The following is a 13,424-nucleotide window of genomic DNA, read 5'->3' as shown; positions in this document are numbered from 1 at the left end:
GGCTTTTCAAATCAATGATGCGCATATCCACAAACATCAGTCATTGTTTCTGACGTTCCTTTACAGACAGTAAGACAAATTTTGAAAGTATTATATCAACAACTTGATGTCTCACATCGCTGCTCTCTTCTCCGCTTCCTCCGCAATTGTAATTAAATCTTTTTTTATCATTTGAAATCTAATGCATTCACAGTAGGGCTCAAGTTCAGATAATTGATTTCGTCAATCCATATTCAATCCTTTAGCAAAGAGATTGCACCTTACTCTTGGGCGTAGCCAGGATTTCAGTTTGTAGGATGTGTATGGTGGGATTTGGGTGCAAAATATCATTTTCTTACGATTATATTTTATTTTTTTTTTTTTGTTTATAAAGCATTGCCCTATAAAAATTGTCCGTTGTTTTGAAATGCGTAAAATATACTGTACGTTTGCTTTTTGTGAAATAGATTGTAGATTGCAATTTATCAGTTACATGCTTTTCGTTTTATTTATTTCGGTTGCTTGGGAAGCCCAGAGGTCCATACCAGATCTCTTATTCACTTCAACACCTTACCATAACCTACGGGTCGTCTATATGCAAAAGCCTATGTTGGCATAAGGCCTGGTTTAACCTATACCCTAACGGATAGCTAACACCACCCACATTTTATATACAAATCTCTAAATTTAATCGTTATTCTTTTTAAGGTATTATATAGCAAGCAACTGCATAGATGTGATGGCCATTACATCAGATTTTGTAATCCATTTGAGTGTTTACATTTAAATTTCCTAAAGATTACTAGTTAAAACCCCAAATTAAGAAAGATTAGAATGGCAAGTGGATCAACCTTTGCTTACTATTTTATTATTTAAAGTCATTGATATATATATATATACAGTATTATATATATATATATATATATAGATAGATAGATAGATAGATAGATAGATAGATAGATAGATAGATAGATAGATAGATAGATATAGTATATGGATATTTATATTTATTTATTTACTAGAAACCTCCATGTCTCAGTATTTGCCAACCATGTGTTCATTTCCTTAAAATCCGCTGGACCTCGGACCTCTGTTGTACTTATCAATTAATTATGTACCTGCTGGTTGGTCAAATGTGGTGGGTCGTAACAGTTGTCTTGAAGGGCATGACGTCGGCTGATGCTACCCCCTTCAAGTGGAAAGGAATTATTTGTATATATATATATATATATATATATATATATATATATATATATATATATACAGTATATATAAATATACATATTATATATACATACGTATATATATGAATATATATATATATATATATATATATATATATATATATATATATATGAGAGAGAGACAACTTTTTCGCCGGTGATTTTCATGAATTCCACGCGATGAAAGAGATCAGTTTTGTGTGGAGAAAGAGAGAAAGAATGTGAAAATGATAAGAAGAAATGGTCGGACGCCTAGTGACCGCCGATTATCGTTATTACCTCCTCCAGCGTCCCCCCCCTTCTCCTTCTTCTTCTTCTTCTTCTTCTTCTCCTGGAGCTGGAGCAGAAAGCGAGACAAAGAACATTCCTCAGAAGAAGCAGTTTCATGGGAACGTGAGCGAGTGGCCACTATAGTCCAGAGGATTTTCATTAAGAAAAATGAGTCGATACTGTTTCTAACGTAATTGTACGTCGTTGGTCATTCACAGTGACTTCACTCGGCTTCTGGGTTTCAGCTTGTGCGTTGTTGTGTATCTTGTCTCAGTGGGATATTTGCTAACCATAGTTTCACGTCCGCTGTAGATGCTGCAATATTTTTATTAGTCGTGCTGACTTGCTCACCTCTTCAAAAAGTAGTCTCAGTTTATTAATGTGTTTCTCTTATTGTATTCATTTTTATGTTAAAATACCGTGAAATAGCTTGTGATTTGTAAACAAACGCCAAAAAAAAAAAAAAACAGACGCACGTGTTTAAGACTTATTTTTGCCGTGTTTGTACGATAATCACTCGAAGAAGCGGACTTTGAACTCCAAGCCCCGACCATTTGATGACTTTCACATTACGCAGAATGACGAAGTTAATTCAATTCATCGGAATTTTTCCCGATACAGCAACGTGGTTGCCGCTGTCATTGTTGTTGTTATTAGATTAGGCTTTTGGAAGTAAAACCGAGTGTTATGGGAAATGAAAAATGCGATAAGAGGGACTGAAACTCCTTTCAACAGTAAGGCTCCCTTCAGCAGGAGAGAGATTTCATAGCAACGAGTTCTTCTGCCTAAGAGAAGGCTGGACTGAAGAAATAGAATGAAAGAAGGAGAAAAATCCATAATATAGTAATAGAAATCTACGAGGGGAAGAAAATCTATTCCGTTTAAGGATAAGGTTGCTGCAACTACCTAAAGTGCGTTGATCTTAGAGGTATACACCTCAACGATTTAGAGTTATTTCCTAGACCACAGGGTCCATAGCTCTTTACTATACGCTACTATGACTTTGGACGCTGTATTTTAAGCGTTCCAAGCCATTGGTAGTTCACAGGGCAACACTGTTCAAGCAGTGCTACTTCTTACTGCCGCTCTGGCGTCAGTCATATACCGACTTGCGCTCTCTCTCTCTCTCTCTCTCTCTCTCTCTCTCTCTCTCTCTCTCTCTCTCTCTCTCTCTATATATATATATATATATATATATATATATATATATGTGTGTGTGTGTGTGTGTATAGAGACTTATCGGTACATATATGCATGTATAGATAGATAGATAGATATACTGTAGATATTCACAAACATTAAGCCACAAATGTCGTTTAATACCAAATTCACTCTACCACGGAGTAAACAGCGAGGGGGAATTTATAAGTGACAAGCGATCCGTCACCAAGTGGGCCTGAACCACCGAACTTTACTGCATATATATATATATATATATATATATATATATATATATATATATATATATATATATATATATATTATATATGTATGTATATGTATATATATGCACATTTTTATGACAACCAGTCACTTCTTCATCCCATTGTTAAGACAACCGGATTGAAGAGCAAGCGACGGCCAGGGCAAAAGGACCCACTGAACCAAGTGGAAGACTCAGTGTAAAAATAAAAAAACTGAGAATAAAAAATAAAGGACAAAGGATCATGTGAAAGGCTGGCGCAATTTCTCGCGGATGTCAGGACTCCGTAAGCCCTCCCCACATCCCCGAACGCAGGATCTCCAAACCCCTAATCCGCCCTTTCCGTTAGATGTGAAATGGGGAGACTTCCATCCATTGAAAATTAAGTATTATCCATAAAACCTGTTTCCTCCCTATCGCGTTGCACCTTTGCGTCTACCCCGCCAAGGCCTAGAGAAGAATGTATTCTCTAGACCGTGTACCCCGCAAACAAGTTTGCCTGTGCCGTGCGAATTTAGCGTTCAGAAGTAAATGCTCGTGTGATGAACCAAGCAAAGGCAGACTTAAGGGCATCCAAAAATGAACCTTGAGGACGAACTCCGCTGGCAAAATGTATTGCTTCTCGTTGTGATATTCAGCCTACGGGCTGTTCTGTGAGCAAGAGCTCGGGCCGGCATAACGCCAGCTTAATAAAGAAACAACAGTATTCAGCAATGTCTGTTGAATCCAAAACTACCATTATTTTTTATGGTTTATGTATCTGGCCAGTTATTATTGTCATTGGCGTAGCAGTTTTAATATCATTGTCATCTTTTTAATAATGTATTTCCTACTGTTTATGTTGCATCGACATTCTGTCTCTATTTGAAAAATAAGCCAGAAATCATATCCTCATTGTTATTCGTATTATACTGTAGTTCCATATCTAATCCAGCAAAAGGAAAATCGTTTCCAGAAATCATATCCTCATTCTTATTCGTATTACAGTTGCACCACATGCAATCCAGCAAAAGGAGAATCATTTAAAAAAACGTTAAAGAAATGAGTACCTGGAGAGATCCGCCCATTTGCCGCAGATGTGTTGCGCATCAGCCGCTAAACGGAAGGAAGCGCACTTTATCTTTATGGGTTCCGGCGTGGAGGGACGCCGAGGAAGTAACCCGGTTAGTAGGGTGAGCTGCTCACAAAAACTAGCCGAGGGCCGGATGGATGTGCAACTTTTTACCGCGCAAACGATCAAGATAGTGCGATAAAGGGAAGAGGAATGCATTTATACACGTATAAAACATGATGTGCTTGTGATTATGTATATATATATATATATATATATATATATATATATATATATATATATATATACATACACATATCTAAATAAATAAATATAATATATATATATAGGCTATATATATATATATATATATATATATATATATATATATATATATATAGGCCTATATATATGTATTGTGTCCGTGTGTGTACAGGTATCTTCCTGTACTTTTAGAGCAAGCTTTTGTACTGAACAGGTAGAATGAGAGTTGTATATTAAGCTTCCATTTTGATCTAAATAGAAAGAATACGGTGAAAGCGAGGTTCAGAATCACGTGGATGTGAAGATATGTGTTCAATTCTGTACATTTTCTTCGAGAAACTCAGTTTATTAATGCATTTTCTACATTGTTTAGTGTATTTTATGATGTATTTGTGACAGTTTTGTTAACACCTTGTTTAACGCATATCATAGCAATTTGACCTCAAGTATTTGTTTCAAAAGGCGTCATTGGAGACGTTTTACTGTTTCTAACTTTTACATAACTAATATTTGGTTAATTTCAACTTTTGGATGATTTCCTTGTAGATTCTCTTCATAAAACCGTTGGCTTTAAGCAACAGTAACTACGGTGTTAGATTTTTTCGTCAACGATACACTTTTTCCCATTGTGGAAAAGAAGGACAAATTTCAATGAACCAAAATACGCAAAAGAAAAGAGAGAAGAAGAAAGAGTGAGAGAGAGAATCTGCTTCTAAAGAAATTCGCCAATAAATTCTTAAGGAGATTCATTGCGATTTCATGATAAACCATAAACAGCAGAGATGTTAATTTTACCCTCTATTTAGGACCTAATTTCGAGCGGGAACCATGCTTCACACAAGATAATATAATAGTCCTGTGTGCGTGAACGTATGATACAACCCTTTAATTACCAATACTTTGCAAGAATGAGTAAAGCCATGATATGTTTACTTGGTACCTAAAACTATGTGGTCATTTAAAGTCAAATTGCTAGATGAGAATTGCTTGTCCGTTTCTCAATTTATTAATTAATCGGACATGAACTCTTTAGAGAAAGTATATTTGAAAGCCGGTCATGGGAAAATGTCACGTAGCCTGCCTCTGTGTTTGTCAGGATCTCCTCAGAACTGCTTGATTTATATATATATATATATATATATATATATATATATATATATATATATATATATATATATATATATATATATATATATATATTTATATCAGTGATATTAGATTTAGAAAGGTTAGGTAGGTTAAGGAGTAGGGAATTTTCTAATGAGGTCCATGTATTATATTTGAAGAGATCCCATTATTATTATTATTATTATTATTATTATTATTATTATTATTATTATTATTATTATTATTATTATTATTATTATTTACCAAGACCACCCGAGTCACATTTCTAATCTCACAGGGTTCGCTCAGTGAATTTTTTCTTAAATAGAGGTGATAATTGGAGCAAGATAAACTTTTAAAAAGCTGGGAACTGCAGATATATCAATTACAGTCACAATGAAACCTTTTCATCGCCAGAAGAGAGACAAAGGCTCGTTAATACGATCAGGAGCAACACGCTTACGTAATAAAGATGAATAATCTTTAATTTTGGGAACGGTGCTGACTCAAAGGCAAGTTCTAGATAACCTTATCACTCTGTCCTCATTTGAGGCAAGGTTCTGGTATTTGTCGTGTACCTTAGGAAATGTGTAATTATACCATTCTTGCTTGCTCAGAAGTATAGTAGCATTTTTATTTATTATTTGTTTTACAGAAGAGCGATGAAATGCACACAAAAATTGCTCTAAATCACGTTCAAAGTTTTGCCATATTTCAACTCGTTTCTTAGTTACTAATTTTTGGAATTACGTCGTCCTTAAACACAATTTTTTTCTTGGATGTGTTTTATGGCAATATAATGAATTAGCTAAAGTATTTAAAAGTAGTGTAAAATGTCAGATTTAGGGAATTACGCCAAAAACGGAACGTGATTCAGATCCGTTTATCCAAAATAGTTATGTTTATGACTGTGTGTGTGTTTTCTATGTTTAAATATTTTCTTACAAAAAATACATCACATCGCTATGTATACAATATATCACAAGTAACTATAATTGCACAACAAGCTTTGATCTCTTAATTAGTAAAGGATTCCCATTATCTTTCAGCATGAAAAGGTATCACAAAGGGTAGCAGCTGTGACGTATGAACGGCCAAAAATCTTTACCTTTGCACTTTACCCTTTGACCGATTTCTGGCAAAAGTTAATAAATTCGTGGAGGCTTCCTAATATATAGGCTGTATATTCCAAGTTGCAACAAATTCTGCTAACCCGTTCTTGAGGTATTCTGCTAATACACACACACACACACACACACACACATATATATATATATATATATATATATATATATATATATATATATATATATATATATATATATATATATATATATATATATATATGTATATATATATACATACATACATACATACATACACAGGCACGGCTGAAGACATGCCTCTTTTCAGCTTCATTGGCGGTGACGACAAGAGGTCTCTCATAGTGGCCATCAAATTTTACGGAATATTCTGTTTGCACTGTCTCATACAACATCTGTCTCTGGCTTATTATAGAGAGTGGGATGAGGTTTTCCTCGTCGAGAACTTATCACGGGACTCTCTCTCTCTCTCTCTCTCTCTCTCTCTCTCTCTCTCTCTCTCTCTCTCTCTCTAACTTCGACTTATAATAGTGGAATAACAAACAGATATGTAATGTACCACATAGGCCAAGAACAATATATATACTGTATCTTTTAAGGAAAAACATCCGCCTATGCCATTGCTTTCCCCGACCATCCGGGAGCTCGGACCCTGGTTCCTCAGTTGTTTGTGTTTGTGTATGTGTATGTGTGTGTGTGTGTGTGTGCACGCGCGCGCGCGCGGTGGAGAGACAAAGGGAGAGAGAAAGACAAAAAATATTAGCGGTTGAGTGAATTACTTTTCGTTTAAATCGCATTTTTTTTTTTTCTTTGAGAGACAACCACACTTCATACTGGCTCTCATATGCAAATATATGCGGTCTAGACCTGGACAGCCCAATAACTGTTTCAGTTCCATGCAAAAAGGAGTATAATGAAAATGAAAGTGACATTATACAATGGCGTTGTACCCCCATTTCACCGAACTGGAGTACAATGGAGGCGATAAGCCATTTGATTTCCGGTGGGACGGTTCCCTTGGAGACAAAGTTTTTGCAAGAAAAAAAAAACATTCTTGTTATGACGCCGATCATTTTATTTGCTGAACCACGTTGTTGTAGATTCATGCAAAATTTCCAATTTAAAATTGAGACATGAATTGATAACTTGCCAGGCAAGCCTACTCATTCAAAGATGTGGGACCATATATGTACCTATTTGCGGGTTTAGTTTTCATTTTAGTGATGTTTAGGTAATATCTCCCTGCACTTAAAATATGCTGTTTTAGAAGAGTTGGGTCTTGAAAGTCCCTATAGAAAATAAGTTATGAATGATGCAAGGTCAACTGCTATTTCCTTAGATTAAAGTTTTCTGATTTTTTAAAATTTTTAATGTTGGTATTACTGTGTTGCCAATGATTGGTCTTTTCTTTAGAATATGTAATTGTTAATTGACTGTACATCTCGTGTAAACATTTATATTGAATGTCTTGTTATTATGTAGAAAATATTGCGTGGATATGCAGTTAAACGTCTGAAGCAAATAACATGGCAGGTATCTTAATAAGTACAGTTTCCACCTCACGGACCAAGTTTTACTCAAGCCAGGTTGAACAGTAAAAAAGGTATATACGAAGTTTTTATTATATGTTTCAAACATAAGGAGACCGGATTCAGGACACCACGAGACATTTACAGCTGCATGTTAAATTGAGCAGGCCTTTTTAAACCCTTTTAGTGTGTTCTTTCCAGGCGTTACAATGTAACTTCATGTTTTAAGATCCGTTAAAGGATGAAATTGTATTCAATTTCTCGAATGACGATCGTGTGAAGAAAAACGCCAGAAAAGAAAGAGTTGGAATTCAATCTTCCAAACAGCTGACGCACGCGAGAAAGTGGAAATTACTCCATTATTACAACCGATTGAATTCTTGTGTGTGTGTGTGTGTGTGTGTGCGTAAGTGTTCGTGTGCTTGTTTGTTTTTTTATTTTTACAAACGCACTACTCAGAAATTATGTATATATATAATATATATGTATATGTGTGTATTGTTATATATATATATATCTGCCTTTTCTCTTCGTACTGGGTGTGACTCCGGAAGGTGGTAAATCCCTTCCGGATATTCATCCACTCGCCGTAGATAAATGACTACCAAGTACCCTACATTTGTGCCATGGTCAACAGAGGCGCACTGGCTTTATCTGCAAACAAGCCTAAATTGTTTCCGGTCCCGCCCTACATAGAAATCGTGATTCTTGATGATGAGGGGAAAGCTTCACCCTTTGTGTTTGTGTGTTTGTGTGTGTGTGTGTGTTTGGACATATGTTTGTGAACATGTGTGCAAAAGAAAGAGGAATACAGGAGAAATTGCTTTTGGGGGCGCTTGCAAAATAAATGGATGAAAAATGCAAAAGAATGCGGGAGTAAAAAGGGGAAATTAAGTGAGCCAGAGAGGGAAAAATGTAAGACATTGAATGACTAAGAGTAGGCAAACCTTTAGCGAAATCGTGACTGAGAAAACCTCCCTTAAAGTGGATTGGATACTGAGAGAAAGACTGTTGAGCAAATTTACTTTAGAATAAAAGGCGAAAGATGTCAATTAGAAAGACTGCTCTTACGTATCAGTGGAGTGTGTATATTGAAAGTTTGTTCAACTTTGATGATTGGAGAGAGTAAGAATTGAATGGCCAGAGAATTTAAAGTATTATTGTAAATTCGGAAGTGCTGATGTAGTAAGAAATAGGGTAAGATAGATGAAGAATGGGCTAGGAAATAATGATTCAGTATCGAGGTGATGAACAGTCCTGTGGCCTTGATAATGTTGTTTGAACAGTTGATTAGAGAATGCAAGATACGTCTCGATAAGGAAAATGCTTCGACAGGAATAGGTGAGATAAATGAAGATAGACAAGGGAAGATAAAGACGATGAGGTTTTTGAAGGTATAGCATTGTTATGTGTCGCTGAAAAGTTTCATGGGAAGGTTTTGAAAGAGAAAGTTCGCCAGATGACTGAACGCATGACGGGAAATGAACAGAGGGTTTTCACACGAGGAAGAGGACGTGTTTACCATGTGGCTGTTGTAAAATAATGCCTGTGTGAGAAGTTTGGGAATTAAGGGAAAGATGTGTATGGCTTACAGGAATTTTGAAATAGTCTGAGAACTGAAGATAGGAGAAATGTACGGATAGGACGATGGTGTCAAATGATTGACATAGACGCAAAGTTGAATGAAGGTATATGAAAGGGTCTCGGTCACGTTAAAAAGTAATAAAAAGTGAGTATACCTTAGTTTTACCAGACCACTAAGCTGATTAACAGCTCTCCTAGGGCTGGCCCGAAGGATTAGACTTATTTTACGTGGCTAAGAACCAACTGGTTGCTTAGCAACAGGACCTACAGCTTATTGTGGAATCCGAACCACATTATAGCGAGAAGTGAATTTCTATCCAGAAATAAATTCCTCTAACTCTTCGTCAGCCGGCCGGAGACTCGAACTCGGGCCTAGCGAGTGCTAGTCCACAGCTCTACCGAGTCCCCCAACGAAGAGCTAGTTAAGAAGTAATAAGGGAATAAGTGGTCATAAAGGTGTTTCATTCCTAGTGTCGAAATGTATCAGAAACGTAGACAAAGATAGATCTGAGTTGAACGTTGAAAGAGGTGTTGGAGTTCAATGTCTTTAATAGCCAGTAAGAAAAACTGCGCAAGCAAAGCAGAGGTGAACGGTGAAATATATTTTATAGGGCTTTATAGGGCTCGCATTGATGTATATGAATTGCCAGTTAAGGAGTATAAAGCTCTTACGAAGTTGTTGAAGTATTTGCACGCAGAGTTCATCCTTTATTCGTCATTGAAATGTTGAATATAGCTGTAAATATTGTTTGCTTATTTATTTTATTACTTGGCGTTTCCTAAAAAACAGATTTTTATAAATAATAATAATAATAATAATAATAATAATAATAATGTGTATCAGTGTAATATTTTTCCGTGTGTAACAACGATGGTCCATGGATAATGATCTGCAAGTTCAAACTTCCCGTCATCCAGCCCAGGACTGACCTTTCTCACTACTGACTCCAATATAAGTATGTAAGATAAAGATTGCGTATCTTGGTCCATTTCTTAAATTAACGTATTTTTTTTATATTAGTCCACTAATAAGAATGATAATGACACCGAAAACTTCAAAATTAAAACTCAGCGAGAGCTTTGTGCATTTCATAGTTTATTTTGTCTTCATTTTCGACGAAAGCCAGTTGATAGGAGATCAGATCAGACCCCGAAATCTCCCACTAATTACAATATCAGAATGAGGTTTGACCTGACTCTGGGAAGTGCTCATTAATATTGTTTTTTTTTTTTTTTAACAAATAAGTAATTACCTGAGAACTGAGCTGCCTGGAGAAAGTACACTTTCGTGTCGACAAGAACTTATGAGAACGAAATCCACACCGGTTCCCGAAAGCTCCTGCCAATAATTTTATTTAAAAAAAAAAGGGTTGTTATGAAATATATTTTTCAACAAGTCTAAATGATATTATTCCACGTTTCTGTGTAAAGTCTTTTTGTTAATTCTTTCTGTTCTCTTAAACTTTTCCAGATCTCTGCGGAAGTTCGGCTAAGCCAGTAGAATTGTATGGTCTCTGTGCAAAGTCTCCTACGTACGGAATTTTACGTCATTCGCACAAATCCTGCTGAGCCTTTGGAAAGGTAAGTTGTGTAATTGCATCAGTTCTAAACCTTTCCGTGTATGCGCACAGTCTGATAAGCCTTTAGCTAGGAATAAACCGAAAATTCGAACTCATGTCGTTAAATTCGCGCAGAAAAACTTGAACAGAAAGCATTCGAAACTCGTGTTTGCGGAACAACACACAAGGATCATCATCATCATCATCGAGTTGATTTTTAGAAACCCTCTCATGAACCTTCATATCGTCTCTTAGGCCGGGCTCAATTTTTTTTCACGGTTTATAGTTTTTGTTAATGACTTGTCCTTGAATGACGTGTTCTGTGTCCTAACTGGTTTTGAATGGGTATATCCTTAGCTGTTTCGTAAATGTCTGTAAATTTTCGCATCTTTTAGTTTTACGAGCAAATCGTTGAAAGTCTGGGTGGCGTATACCTACAACCCCGTCTTCGTTTCACCACGGCTCATTAATCTATATATCTGACATCCGAAGCAATTATATCTTTCAAGAACAACCAACAAAGATTTCTGTCACCTGCTTATGAGTCATTTCAGCACGAAACTGATGATGAAAATTTAAGTCCTTACAGCGACAGTCTCAGGGAAGGAAATGGCGTACGATTCTGCAAGAATTATTAGAAATCATTTGCTAGAGCCTGTAACAAAAGCAGAACATAAAGTAGATTCATAATCACATGCACACACTTTCATACATAAGGATGCATCCAGTGTGAGAATGAATACCAAAGAACGAGATCATCAAAGCAAAACGATGCAATGAAATAAAAGTGGGCCAATAACAAAACCTTTTATAACAACACGGGACGCATTTTCTTAGTTAAGACACTTGGTCAAATGACTCTTGAAGTCTGAACACACACACACACCTCATAATGAAAAGGAAAAGGATGGGTATTTTCAGAATAGCTGACTATAACTATAACCTATCTATAACTTGGATGCTGTAAGACATAAAAGCACCAGCACTAACAAAAAAGGCGCAATCACTACTGAAGAAAAAACAGGAAAAATATAGCCAATTTCTCTCTCTTTCCCTCCCTCTCCCATCTTTCTTTATCCTCAAGGTCAATTAGACCCAGTAATTGCAAGTAATTATTGTCCCATTGCACTGATTATACATAACAGGAAATAGTTTTTACTCTGAGAACAGCGGCGGGGGAGAACGTATATATTTATCTGTCATTTTTTAAGGGAATAACTTTGAATTTTTTGTAGGAGAATTGGAGAGGGAACGAGCGGTTCGCTTCGCTAATGATACATCACTGCAAGAACACAGCAGATATAGGAGGTTTTTGGTGAGTTCAATGTTAGACGAAGTTGGAGCAACTGTAGCGTTTCGACGTTGCTATAATGCGTGGTTGGTGGGCCTTTGTGCTTTTACGGGAACATTAAAAATGATAATGATGATTTTTATCATATTTATTTTGACTAATTATTTGAGCGTCTATCCATTTTTCTCTTACAGGGGTATATGTGTCTTTTACAAAGGCATATATATACTCCTTTTAATTCAGAGCATTGATAGTATATGCCGACATCGCCTTCCGTTCCACGACGCTCACCCATCCTCCTGTTAATCAGAAATGTTATTATCTAAAAATCTCGGCTTTGAAAACAGGCCTTAGAGCGAACGTGTTACCATCGTTTTCGTAGAATGTAGGGGTCGTTGACCTTTAGACTCGGGTTAGAGTAGAGTTGAACATGAAAACTACCTGTTGTCTCACACATACACGAATGTGTGTAACACATACACGAATGTGTGTACGTAATAGTCTCAGTGATCTCATAACTTCTCGATTCCTTTTGCATTTTCTGAACACGCTTGTAACTACAAAGCCCGAACCCAAATGAAGAAATAGTGAGGAAATCCTGACGCCCGTGGTAACTCCTCGGTATGACACGAGTTCGAATTACCGTTGACGTCATTGTTGCTATTGCCAATACAAACACACACACATTCACATTATATTATATTGCATTATATATACATACATATATAAATATGTATATATATAACTGAATCGCGAAAATATGGAACGTGATGAATATTATAAATAAAGGCAATGCCACGAAGGAAAGAGAAACAATGGAGTACAGCAAGGCCTTTCGACTTATAGTCCTTTGCTTAGCAAACTATAAGTCGAAAGGCCTTGGAAGAGAAACAGTACTCCATTGATTTCTCTTTCCTTCGTGGTATTGTTTTATATATATATATATATATATATATATATATATATATATATATATATATATATATATATATATATATATATATATATGTGTGTGTGTCTATTGGTAATAGCACAATGACG

The 13,424-nt window shown here is 36.0% G+C and overlaps 1 protein-coding gene across 1 annotated transcript in view; it reads left to right on the top strand.

Moving 5' to 3' along the window:
- Nucleotides 1-13,424, top strand: part of LOC136848792 (methyltransferase-like protein 22) — a 276,110-nt gene that overhangs the window by 236,238 nt on the left and 26,448 nt on the right. The window contains exon 8 of the transcript XR_010856141.1: nucleotides 11,005-11,114. The gene's annotated coding sequence lies outside the window, so the exon portion shown is untranslated. The remainder of the gene's footprint in view (nucleotides 1-11,004; nucleotides 11,115-13,424) is intronic.

Source organism: Macrobrachium rosenbergii, chromosome 19 (assembly GCF_040412425.1).
Source record: "Macrobrachium rosenbergii isolate ZJJX-2024 chromosome 19, ASM4041242v1, whole genome shotgun sequence".
Classification (NCBI taxonomy): domain Eukaryota; kingdom Metazoa; phylum Arthropoda; class Malacostraca; order Decapoda; family Palaemonidae; genus Macrobrachium; species Macrobrachium rosenbergii.
This window is presented reverse-complemented; position numbering and strand designations above follow the sequence as displayed.